This window comes from Sapajus apella, unplaced genomic scaffold, assembly GCF_009761245.1.
Source record: "Sapajus apella isolate SASKATOON/1434 unplaced genomic scaffold, GSC_monkey_1.0 scaffold61, whole genome shotgun sequence".
Taxonomy (NCBI): domain Eukaryota; kingdom Metazoa; phylum Chordata; class Mammalia; order Primates; family Cebidae; genus Sapajus; species Sapajus apella.
Genome location: NW_022437001.1, coordinates 6,270,338 through 6,283,668, shown reverse-complemented (window position 1 = coordinate 6,283,668; position 13,331 = coordinate 6,270,338). Strand labels below are relative to the sequence as shown.

At 37.3% G+C, this 13,331-nt stretch overlaps 1 protein-coding gene across 2 annotated transcripts in view; it reads right to left on the bottom strand.

Annotated features, from left to right (window-relative positions):
- Window positions 1-13,331, bottom strand: part of TTC29 (tetratricopeptide repeat domain 29) — a 237,582-nt gene that overhangs the window by 108,771 nt on the left and 115,480 nt on the right. The window lies entirely within an intron of this gene.

The window sequence follows — 13,331 nt, the reverse complement described above, 5'->3', positions numbered from 1 at the left end:
AACCCTGTGAGTATGCCAAAAACTACTGAATTATAGACTTTAAACTTCTAAAGTGAGCACTCTTAAACTGTAGACTTTTGAAGTCTACAATTGTTAAAGTCATAATTGTATAACATACAAACTATGCCTCACTAAAGCTGTTTTTTTTTTTTGCAAAAAAAAAAAAAAAACTTTCAAAAGTTTATGAAAGGTAAATGCTAGCTTACTCCTGCACGCTTCCCTTGGTAGTGAAAGCTCAGGTGTCACTAAAGTCACATACACAAGTGTTAAACATTCTGACAAAATGTTCAGGAAGACATAATTTCTAGCAGAGCATTTGGCATATAGTAAGTATTAATATATTTTTGAAGGAGGGAAGGTTGAAAATTTGAGAAGGGAGACACATATACTGCACATATGAAAGCTAAGTGTCCAGGTAAACTGTGAGATGCATATAGATGTTTGGAGTCTGACTATAAACACCTGACCCTTGATTATTTTAGTAACATCAAGGAACTTTGGGAGCCTAGCAATTGTCCTAAAATTTGCTAGTTGCTGAAGAAAAGGGTTCCCATGCTTGAAGAGCTGCACTGTCAATTTGGATAAATAAGTGTATAAATTCATACATGGGATGAACTCTGACAGGTACGATGACTTGTATGCAGTGCTTTGAAACCTGTAGTACATTCATTTGCCTATCCTCCTAAGACGGGTAAATTTGGTCTTGAAAGGCAACCAAGTATTTGTGGGGTAAATTTGGTCTTGAAAGGCAACCAAAAGAAATTTCAAGTCTAATCTAGTTAATGAAACAGTAACCTCAAAGAGGTTATATAAATTTGGAAAATTGTAAATATTCACTGTAGGTGGTATCTTTGCATTTTGAGCTGTAAAAATTCTTGATGTGCTTATCCATTCACAGGCTACTGGCTCTACTCCATGCTCCTTTCTCCTCCGCTCTCACCCAGGTCTTCCACACACAGGTTGGGACCACATTTTCTTTCTCCAAATGCATCTCTTTCCAGTGACTAGCACTGTCAGCCAATCTCTATTCTCTCACTTCCTCTGTACCTCTCATTTTTTCCTGGATCTCTCACTGACATTGAGGTCTCTGTCCATCTAAAGCTGGCTCTTCCAGAACGCTGTCCACAGTCTCTTCTCTCTGCCATTGGATTCTTATTATGGGCAGTTTCATACACTATGGCATGACCTAACTCCTATATGCATATTTCAGGCAAATGCATATTTCTAAACCTGACTTTTCCCCTGTGCCTCAGACCCACCTTGCCAATTGCCCAGACATACTTAGCATGCAAAGGAAGACAATTCCCTCCAAATGGTTATCTTTGAAGATGTCAGTTAATAATGGGGCTTGCGATATTTTTGAAATTCCTCTTTAGAAAACTCCTTCATAGTATACTGTTATTCCTGTAAAACATTTATAAGTAATTTAATGAATTTTGTCCTAAAAATGGGATTACTCATAGTTTTTTTTTTTCTTTTTTCTGGGTTTTCTAAATGTGACTCCATATTCTTTTGGCTATTTCTAAAGACTGAACCCACCTCTCTCAACTGGGGCTATTTAAAAGAAAATGTTGCAAGATCAGAAAGTATTTTCTTTTTTTTTTTTTTTTCTTATTTCTTAAAAAAAAAGGGGATACACATGTAGAACATGCAGGTTTGTTACATAGGTATATGCGTGCCATGGTGGTTTGCTGCACCTATTGACCCATCCTCTAAGTTCTCTCCCCTCGCCCCCCTACCCTTCAACAGGCCCTGGCGTTTGTTGTTATCCTCTCTGTGTCAGTATGTTCTTAATGTTCAACTCCCACTTATGAATGAGAACATGTGATGTTTGGTTTTCTGTTCCTGTGTTAGTTTGCTGAGGTTGATGGCTTCCAGTTTCATCCATGTCCCTACAAAGGACAAAATCTCATTCCCTTTTATGGCTGCATAGTATTCCATGATGTATATGTACCACATTTTCTTTATCCAGTCTATCACTGATGGGTAGGTGGGTTAGTTTCATGTCTTTGCTATTGTTAATAGGTAATAACTGAAATAAACATATGTGTGCATGTGTCTTTAGAGTAGAATGATTTGTATTTCTTTGGGTATATATCAGGTTAATGGGATTGCTGGGTCAAATGATATTTCATGGTTGAACTAATTTACACTTCCACCAACAGTGCAGAAGTGTTCCTATTTCTCCATAGCCTTCCCAGAATCTGTTGTTTCCTTACTTTTTAATAATCGTAATTCTGACTGGTGTAAGGTGGTGCAAAAGTTTTCTCCCATTCTGTAGGTTGCCTGTTTACTCTGATGATAGTTTCTTTTGCTGTGCAGGAGCTCTTTAGTTTAATTATATCCCATTTGTCAATTTTGGCTTTTGTTGCAATTGCTTTTGGTGTTTTTGTCATGAAGTCCTTGCCTGTGCCTATGTCCTGAATGGTATTGCCTAAGTTTTCTTTTAGAGTTTTTATGGTTTTGGGTTTTACATTTAAGTCTTTAATCCATCTGGAGTTAATTTTTGTATAAGGTGTGAGGAAGGGGTCCAGTTTCAGTTTTCTGCATAGGGCTAGCCAGTTTTCCCAGCACCATTTAATGAATAGGAGATCTTTTCCCCATTGCTTGTTTTTGTCAGGTTTATTGATGATCAGATGGTTGTAGATGTGTGGTGTTATTTCTCAGGTTTCTGTTATGCTCCACTGGTCTATATGTGTGTTTTGGTTCCAGTACCATGCTGTTTTGGTTACTGCAGCTTTGTAGCATAGTTTGAAGTCAGATAGCATGATGCTTTCAGCTTTGTTCTTTTTCCTTAAGATTGTCTTGGCTATACAGGGTCTTCTTTGATTTCATATGAAATTTAAAATAGTTTTTCTCTAAATGTGTGAAGAATGTCAATGGTAGTTTGATGGGAATAGCATTGAATCTATAAATTACTTTGAGCAGTATAGCCATTTTTACAATATTGATTCTTCCTATCCATGAGGATGGAATGCTTTTCCATTTGTTTGTTTTCTCTTTTATTTCTTCAAGCAGTGGCTTGTAGTGCTCCTTGAAGAGGTCCTTCACATCCCTTGCAAGTTATATTCCTAGGTATTTTATTCTTTTTGTAGCAATTGTGAATGGGAGTTACTCATGATTGGGCTCTCTGCTTACTGTTGGTGTAAAGGAATGCTTGTGATTTTTGCACACTGATTTTGTATCCTGAGACTTTGCTGAAGTTGCTTATCAGTTCAAGAAGTTTTTGGGCTGAGATGGTGGAGTTTTCTGAATATAAAATCATGTCAACTGCAAACAGAGACAACTTGCCTTTCTCTCTTCCTGTTTGAATACCCTTTATTTCTTTCTCTTGCCTGATTGCTCTGGCCAGAACTTCCAATACTAGGTTAAATAGGAGTAGTGAGAGAGGGCATCCTTGTCTTGTACTGGTTTTCAAAGGGTATACTTCCTGTTTTGCCCATTCAGTATAATATTGGCTGTGGGTTTATCATAAACAGCTCTTATTATTTTGAGATATGTTCCATCAATTCTTAGTTTATTGAGAGTTTTTAACATGAAGGGATGTTGAATTTTATCAAAGGCCTTTTCTGCATCTATTGAGATAATCATGTAGTTTTTGTCATTGGTTCTGTTTAGGTGATGGGTTAGGTTTATCGATTTGCATATGTTGAAACAGCCTTGTATCCAGGGATGCAGCTGACTTGATCATGCTGGATAGGTTTTTAATGTGCTGCTGGATTTGGTTTTCCAGTACTTTTTTGAGGATTTTCACGTTGATGTTTATCAGGGATGCTGGCCTGAAATTTTCTTTTTTTGTTGTATCTCTCCTGGTTTTGATATCAGGATGATGCTGCCCTCATAAAATGGGTTAGGAAAAATCCTTCCTTTTCAATTGTTCAGAATAGTTTTAGAAGGAATAGTACCAGTTCCTCTTTGTATATCTGGAAGAATTTAGCTGTGAATTTGTCTGGTCCTGGGTTGTTTTTGGTTGGTAGGCTATTAATTACTGCTATTTCAGAGCTTGTTATTGGTCTATTCAGAGATTCAATTTCTTCCTGGGTTAGTCTTGTGAGGGTATGTGTGTCCAAAAATTTATCCAATTCTTCTGGATTTTCTAGTTTATTTGCAGAGAGGTGTCTACAGTATTTTCTGTTGGTAGTTTGAATTTCTGTGGGGTCAGTGGTGAAATCCCCTTTATCATTTTTTATTGTGTCTATTTGATTCTTATCTCGCTTCTTTGTCTTGCGAGCAGTTTATCTATTTTGTTAATTTTTCATAAAACCAGCTCTTGAATACATTGATTTTTTTGGGATGGTTTTTTTTGTATCTCTATCTCCCTCAATTCCTCTCTTATCTTAGTTATTTCTTGTCTTCTGCTAGCTTTTGAATTAGTTTGCTCTTGCCTCTCAAGCTCTTTTAATTTTGATGTTAGGGTGTCAATTTGAGATCTGTCTAGCTTTTTGATGTGGGGTTTTAATGCTACATATTTCCCTCTTACTGCTTTAGCTGTGTCCTAGAGCTTCTGTTATGTTGTCTCTTTGTTCTCATTGGTTTCAAAGAACTTCTTGATTTCTGTCCTAATTTCATTATTTACCCAGTAGTCATTCAGAAGCCAGTTGTTCAATTTCCATGTAACTGTGTGATTTTGAGGGAGTTTCTTTTCTTTTCTCGTGTGTTTGTTTATTAAGTAAGTTTGTTAGTTTATTAAACTTAATACTTTAAGTTCTGGGGTACATGTGCCGAACGTGCCAGTTTGTTACACAGGTATACAAGTGCCATGGTGGTTTGCTGCACCCATCAACTTGTCATCTACATTAGGTATTTCTACTAATGCTTTTCCTCCCCTCTACTTCTCCACCCTGACAGGCCCTGGTGTGTTATGTTCACCTCCCTATGTCCATGTGTTCTCCTTGTTCACCTCCCACCTATGAGTGAGAACATGTGGTGTTTGGTTTTCTGCTCTTGTGTGAGTTTGCTGAGAATGATGGTTTCCAGCTTCATCCATGTCCCTGCAAAGGACATGAACTCATCCATTTTTATGGCTGCATAGTATTCCATGGTGTATATGTGCCACATTTTCTTTATCCAGTCTATCATTAATGGGCATGTGGGTTGGTTCCAAATCTTTGCTATTGTGAACGGTGCCACAATAAACATGTGTGCATATGTCTTTATAGTTGAGTGATTTATAATCCTTTGTGTATATACCCAGTAATGGGCTTGCTGGGTCAAATGGTATTTCTATTTCTAGATCCTTGAGAATTGCCACACTGTCTCTCAAAATGGTTGAACTTGAGTGAGTTTCTTAATCCTGAGTTCTAATTTGATTGCACTGTGCTCTGAGAAACTGTTTGCTATGATTTCAGTTATTTTGCATTTGCTAAGGAATGTCTTACTTCCAATTATGTGGTCAATTTTAGAATAAGTGCTGTGTGGCACTGATAAGAGTGTATATTCTGTTGATCTGGGGTAGAGAGTTCACAGACGTCTACTAGGTCCACTTGATAAAGAGCTGAGTTCAAGTCCTGAATATTCTTATTAATTTTCTGTCTTGTTGATCTGTCTAATATTGACACTGGGGTGTTATGGTCTCACACTGTTATTGTGTGGGAGTCTTAAGTCTCTTCGTAGGACTCTAAGAACTTGTTTTATAAATATGGGTGTTCCTGTATTGGGTGCATATATATTTGGAATAATTAGTTCTTCTTGTTGAATTTTGTTGAATTATTCCCCTTACCATTATGTAATACCCTTCTTCTCTTTTTTGATCTTTGTTGGTTTAAAGTCTGTTTTGTCAGAGACTAGGATTGCAACCCCTGCTTTTCTTTTTTTTTTTTTTTTTTTTTCTTTCCTTTTGCTTGGTAGATTTTTCTCCACCCCTTCATTTTGAGCTTGTGTGTGCCTCTGAAGGTAATATGGGTCTCCTGAATACAGTACACCAATGGGTCTTGACTTCTTATCCAATTTGCCAGTCTGCGTCTCTTAATTGGGGCATTTAGCCCATTTATATTTAAGATTAGTATTGTTATATGTGAATTTGATCGGGTCATCTTGATGCTATTAGATTATTTTGCACACTAGTTAATGTAGTTTCTTCATAGTTTCATTGGTCTTTATATTTTGGTGTTTTTTCAGTGGCTGGTACCAGTTTTTCCTTTCCATATTTAGTGCTGTTTTCAGGAGCTCTCGCAGGGCAGGCCTGGTGGTAACAAAATTCCTCAGCATTTGATTGTCTGGAAAGGATTTTATTTCTTATTCACTTATGAAACTCAGTTTGGCTGGATATGAAATTCTAGGTTGAAAATTCTTTTCCTTAAGAATGTTGAATATTGCCCCCCAATCTCTTCTGGCTTGTAGAGTTTCTGCTGAGAGGCCTGCTGTTAGTCTGATGGGCTTCCCTTTGTAGTTAACCTGGTCTTTCTCTCTGGCTGCCCTTAACAGTTTTTCCTTCTTTTCGACCTTGGAGAATCTGATGATTATGTGTCTTCGGGCTGATCTTCTCATGAAGTATTTTAGTGATGTTCTCTGTATTTCCTAAATTTGCATGTTGGCCTGTCTTGCTAGGTTAGGAAAATTCGCCTGGATAGTATCCTGAAATGTGTTTTCCAGCTTGTTTCCAGTCTCCTCATCTCCTCTGGTACTCCAATCAATCATAGGTTTGGTCCTTTCATGAAGCCCCATATTTCTTGGAGGCTTTGTTTATTCCTTTTCATTCTTTTTTCTCTATTCTTGTCTGCATGTCTTATTTCAGTAAGGTAGGCTTCAAACTCTGATATCCTTTCTTCTGCTTGGCCAATTGGGCTGTTGATACTTGTGTATGCTTCACAAAGTTCTCATGCTGCATTTTTCAGCTTCTTCAGGTCGTTTGTGTTCCTCTCTAAACTGGTTATTCTAGTTAGCAACTCCTCTAACCTTTTATCAGGTTCTTAGCTTCTTTGCATTGGGTTAGAACATGCTCCTTTAGCTCATCGTAGTTTTTTATTACCCATCTTCTGAAGCCTACTTCTGTCAATATGCCCATTTGATCCTCTGTCCATTTCTGTGCTCACCTTCCTTGGCTGGTGGGAGGGAGCTCCCTTTTCCCATGTGGCTTTCAGGTGAGCCACCACACCACACTGCTTTTCCCTTTCTCAATGGGTCATGCCTGCCTTCTAGTCAATTTTGATGACAAACCTGGATACCTTGGTTGCCAGTGAAGGATTCACATACTTATTATGGTTTTTTTTGGATAGGAGCCCACACCTTCTAGCAATCCATCTTGGCTCTGCCCCCACCAGTAGCATTTCTATATGCCCCAGAAAATATTTTCAAAGGAGTTTATTTTAAACAAGTATTTGTAGGATTAGGGATATCTCCTTGCATAACCTCCCAAGATTTGGAAAACATTCATTTTCACAGGTAAACAGTGATATGTTTGTAAAGATAAGTTAGATTACTTTAAAGTCAAAATGTGTTATGGTGAAATTTCCAAAGATATGGGCTTGAATCTCAGTTCAGTCTCTTAGATTAGTAACTTTGATCATACTAAAGTTATGAAACTGAAGAAAATTTTGTTTCTTCATTTTAAAAAATGACCACAAGTTACTGTGGTATGAAAAACAGTGTAAATGTATAGTTTGGCATGTTGTAGGGATTCAACAAATGGCACTGTGTTGTTATTATCTCTCAGTGAAATAAACAGCTATCTCATTCATAGCTCGCTACTTGACACTGTCCACCACAAGCCATGAAGAAAATTCAATTTAGCTAAGCAATCCTTCCTGAAAACTTTCATCATGTGATGAATTAAACACTCTGATTTGAATGTATGCTCTGCAAAATGTCACGTAAAGTCCTGGGGTCTATTTTCTAAGGGGCAAAATCAAAAAGCTAACATTTTTTGTTTACTTGAGCACTAGGTACTATCAAATATATTCTTTTTCCTCTTATTGGTAAAAGAATGTTCTACATATCAGAAGTGGGATGGAATTTTATGTTACCACAGCTGTGAATAATACTTTTTATAGTTCTGTCCTCACTTTTTCATACCTAAATTATGACTAATCTTCCACATATAGGCATAGGTCAATTCTCCAGAAAAATTAAGAATTATTGGAGGAAATTTTCAAATGCAGGCATAGAGTAAAATATAATGAGAGGTTCACTGTTATTTGAATTTAAACATTTGTTTTATGAAACAACTAAAAGTTATTGAGAGACCTTGAGTATAAAATATTAATAAATAAAATATATTATTTAGAATTTTGAGCAAACTTGTGGATTTCTAGGGCTAAAAATGTTCTATCAAGTTGTTAATTTTTCATGCACTTTCCTAGACTATAATATTCAGGAAAAATTGATGGGGAAATAAGTGATGATTTCTCTTAATATCACTTTAAAACCACAGGAAAAATTATTATTATTATTAGTTATTTAGCTAAGATGGACTCACTGAAGCTTATTTATGTCCATGTTTCTAAAAACCAATATATTTTTGAAGAAAGTACATTTTGATTTAGGTTTGGCCTGCTGAGGATTGATAAATCAAGATATACACAAAGAAACAAGCAAAAAACTAACGTCAGGGTATCAGAAACACAAAATAGGATAAATTAAACTATTGCTGGGTAATTCAAGTCATTTTACTTCCAAAGGAGCAACAGATCTCCAAAACATCCAAAATTATCTGGAACTTGTTCTAACAAATAATGCTAGAGCAAAAAGTCTTATTATTGTAAGTCATTTGCTTTAGGTCTACAGCCAGCAAAGTTGTTAATGCAGCATGTGAAATATTAGCATTATATGTTGGTTAAAGATTTTCCAAATTTAAAAGGTAGCAACAGATTTAGAAGCCATTCTTTTTATGGAAGAGGAAAACATTGAATATTTTCTTACGGAAAAGCTACAGCTTATTTGTATAAGTTAAAGGACAAGGTTAAAATGTTAGATAAATATTAATTCCAGTTTTCTATATGCAGTGCACAGGTGCAACTTGAACAGCATATTATATGGTATAATCATTAAATTCATTCAACCAGACCTTAGAGAGTTAAAAACATATATTCGGAGGAACAGGACTCCTCGGTCCAAAGAATGAGAATGAAACAGTGCAGAATATTTGTGTATCAAGGTGATTCCAGTTTCCAACTGGGAAAACAGGACCGTTAACACCCACGTCCCTTGACAACTGTCCAATTATGTATATCACACTTGGCCTACTGTTTGCAGTAGAAGTAATCAATAAAGGATGTGGTTGAGTGAACATAGATTTTGGCTGAACCAATGCATGAAAACTTAATCATTTACTCAGAGAGAAGAAATCAAATAGAGCAGAGATGAAACAGCCACTAAGGGGTTTGTTGATTGTGCCACCAAGTTTGTGGGCCACAGATGAAAGTAATAAGGCAAATGGGATCAGTGACAGGAGAAAATGCAAAAAGCTATTCTTAATTTCATGAATTAATAGATATGTTTTGATGTATTTTTTGGTCATTTTTAGGAAATTTCACATCAAAGCCTGGATGTTCCATTTTAAAGAATATATGAAAATTACTAGGGCGTGTCATTTCTCTCAAGCAAGAAAAAATTAATTTTCAGCTATAACAGAAAGGTAATTTTCACACTTGAAACTTTGTGCTGATTGATTTAAAGATCCCCATTGTGGAAAGTTTTCTCGGAAATAATTTAACTTGAGTTTGCAAGAAAATTTACAACTGGTATGGAATAAACCCAGAGATAGGTTAGTTGTAACCAATGCGTCTTAAACATATTTTTGTGATTTTTTTCTCTGTATTCTTTTAAGTAGTCTGAGTATTTTGGAAAGTTGTGGCATTTCTGCAAATGAGCTACTTCAATAAATGAGGCAAAAAAAGAAATGCCATAAGGAAAATTGAGGGGTTTTCTCTCTCTGTATTTACTCAAACTGTCTATCTGTATAACAATAATATTTACTTGCAATTTCTCAATTCAGTTTCTCTTTGTTTTATGGACCATAATTCGAGCTTTTATTGTAGTTTCACAAGGCAATTGTTAGCATTTTAGAGTATCAACTCTTTTCTTCACTATTATTCCAAGTAGGGGAAGAATACCATTATAAATGCTTATTTTCTGCTATGCTGCTTAAATTCTTACGCAATTAATTTTATTCAGATCAATGGCAAAAATAACAAAACTTGTTCACTTATTAACACCTTCCTAATAATTCTAACACCAAGTCTCTATCTACTAATAACGTCACCAGACAGGCAACTCTGTATTACCAAATCCTCAATCTTGAGAGATTGTGGTGTGTTTTTCAATTGAAAGCTTAGTATAAATTCTTATAAGCATGTTAGAAGCTTCCAGCCTTAGATCTTATTCACCTCTCATGCACACTCAGCTGATGGCCTTAGACACACACTTATCCTAGACATGGCTATCCTCTTCCATTTCCTTTAAAGATATGAAATATGTTTATAGAGATAGGGCTACCATTAGTGAAACCTGTGCGGAAAAAGAGATTTAGAGGTGATACTGAGCTTCATATGCAACTTGATTTATTTCTCAGCTGCCACCACCATAATTTCCTCTATTTGGGCTGTAGTCTATTTCTTGCATGTTGCTACTAACCTGAGAAGGACAATTTAGGACTCTGAAAGGGCTGGTACATGTGTGTGTCTGTGCTTGTGTCTATGTGTGTGGGTATGTGCACATGTGTATGTGTGCACATGCATGTTTACTGAAGGATATCAAGCAAAATGTTCTAAAAATGATCACAGAATTTACATCAAAGCATTTATACTATGACTGGACATGACTTAATAATGCTTTGCAGCTATTCAGGGTGACATTGTCTATCTTACAGAATTTTATGTTCGGAAACATCTGCCTGTTAGTAGATCACCCTTTGAATTATTTGCACAGATGTTGAAATAATATGCAGAGGCTTGCATTCCCCTGAGAGCTCCTCTACAACCACCAACAATGCTGCAAATTTACAGATTTGGATTGGAAAAGCTGGCTGTGGCCTTGGGACACTTTTTCACTATGGCCTCGGAAGAAGCGTTCCCTGCACTGTCTTGTGCTTGTATAACATTATAAAATTAAGAATCCACATCTACCATGAAATCACTGGTAGCTTTACTGTACTTTAGTAGATGAGAATTGCTTTTTTAAATTAATTACAAAAAAATAGAGATGAGTTCTTGCTATGTGGCCCAGGCTGGTCTCAAGCTCCTGGGTTCAAATGATCCTCCCACTTTGGCCTTTCAAACTGCTGGGATTACAGGTGTGAGCCATTGTGCCTAGCCAGGAATTCTTGTAAAGGGAATTAGTTTACTTGGCATAAAAGTAGGCTGGGCGCGGTGGCTCACGCCTGTAATCCCAGCACTTTGGGAGGCCGAGGCGGGTGGATCATGAGGTCAAGAGATCGAGACCATCCTGGTCAACATAGTGAAACCCCGTCTCTACTAAAAATACAAAAAATCAGCTGGGCATGGTGGCGCATGCCTGTAATCCCAGCTACTCAGGAGGCTGAGGCAGGAGAATTGCCTGAACCCAGGAGGCGGAGGTTGCGGTGAGCCGAGATCACGCCATTGCACTCCAGCCTGGGCAACAAGAGCGAACCTCCGTCTCAAAAAAAAAAAAAAAAAAAAAAGTAAAATGGGGATACATCTTCTTGCGCCTTTAAATGTTTGCCCTAAGGCACATTGGTTAGGCTGCTGACAGTGTTGGAGCAGAATGGTCCCCAGTCCTACCCCAAACAAACTCAACCTCATTATATATCAAACACAGTGGTATTCTGTCCCACTTCCAAGCCCAAATAACACTTAAGTAGGCAAATTAAAACATCAGATTGCCTCTGAGTGCCAAAATTCACCAGCTAATTGATTGACTTTTCACCTAGTTTTGACTGTATCGACCAGAAATTCAAATCCCGGGATGGAGGCTAAAACATTCCAGATAAGACCCAAGGCTAACAGGTGAGAATTATTTGAAGACAGCCTCCTGTCTCTGGAAGTTTCAAAAATAATTATAAAGACGAACAGTTACCAAAGGGACATTTCAATATTTGTCCTGTGACATAGTAAGTGCTTAGTACTTATTTATAAAAAATATTTTCCCCTGAAATTTTTAATTAATTAATTAATTTTAATAAATAAACTATTTATTTATTTTTGAGATGAGGTCTTGCTATGTTGCCCAGGTTGGACTCAAACCCCTGGGGTCCAGAGATCTTCCCGTCTCAGCCTCCTAAATAACTGGGATTACAAGCACCCACCACTACACCCAGCTTAGCTCTCTAGTTATGCTGGAACACAATGGAAATGGCATTTTGTAAGAATTATTTTATAAACATGTTAGGGGACACATTATTTACAGCTACAAAGCAAAGCAAAGAATTCAATCCTTTTCTGCTGATTTTTGGGCGATGATAGCCCAGTCAAGTAATTTCATAATAAAAAGGTACAACCAACAGGGTTGGTTTGTTCTAAATACACATAAATTGAATTCTTGTCAGTCGCTTCTTTGTATTCAACCATCTCCATCTTCTGGGTTGTTATTTGGAAAGTAAATGTTTTTAAAAATTGCTGAGCTGATCTTCCATGGACTAGTTTCCAATCTTTATTTAGAAGAATCACAACACTCACAGGCTGCTTGCCACACCTATAACTAGCCCTGTCTTTCCTGGGTAAACACCCATCCTCTCCTTTTCTTTCTTTCTTTCTTTTTTTTTTTTTTTTTGAGATGGAGTTTTGCTCTTGTTGTCCAGGCTAGAGTGCAATGATGCAATCTCGGCTCACTGCAGCCTACACCCCCTGGGATCAAGCAATTCTCCTGCCTCAGCCTCCTGAGTAGCTGGATTTATAGGAGCCCACCACCATGCCCAGCTAATTTTTTTTTTTCTTGAGTCGGAGTCTTGTTCTGTCACCAGGCTGGAGTACAGTGGTGTGATCTTGGCTCACTGCAACCTCTGCCTCCCAGGTTCAAGCAATTCTCCTGCCTCAGCCTCTCAAGTAGCTGGGACTACAGGCACGTGCCACCACGCCCAGCAAACTATTTTTGTATATTTAGTAGAGACAGGGTTTCACCACGTTGGCCAGAATGGTCTCTGTCTTTTGACCTCATGAGTAGAGATGGGGTTTCACCATGTTGGCCAGGCTGGTCTCGAACCGCTGGCATCAGGTGATCCACCCATCTCGGCCCCCAGAGTGCTGGGATTACAGGGGTGAGCCACTGCACCTGGCCTCCCCTTCTAAATATGTCTGCATTCTTAAACCATTTATCCAGTGATGACTGCATTTCATTTATTTTGTAGGGTATCTTTAATTACATTGGTACTGATATTTTAAATTATGATTATTATATTAGTAATAGTACTTATATAATGA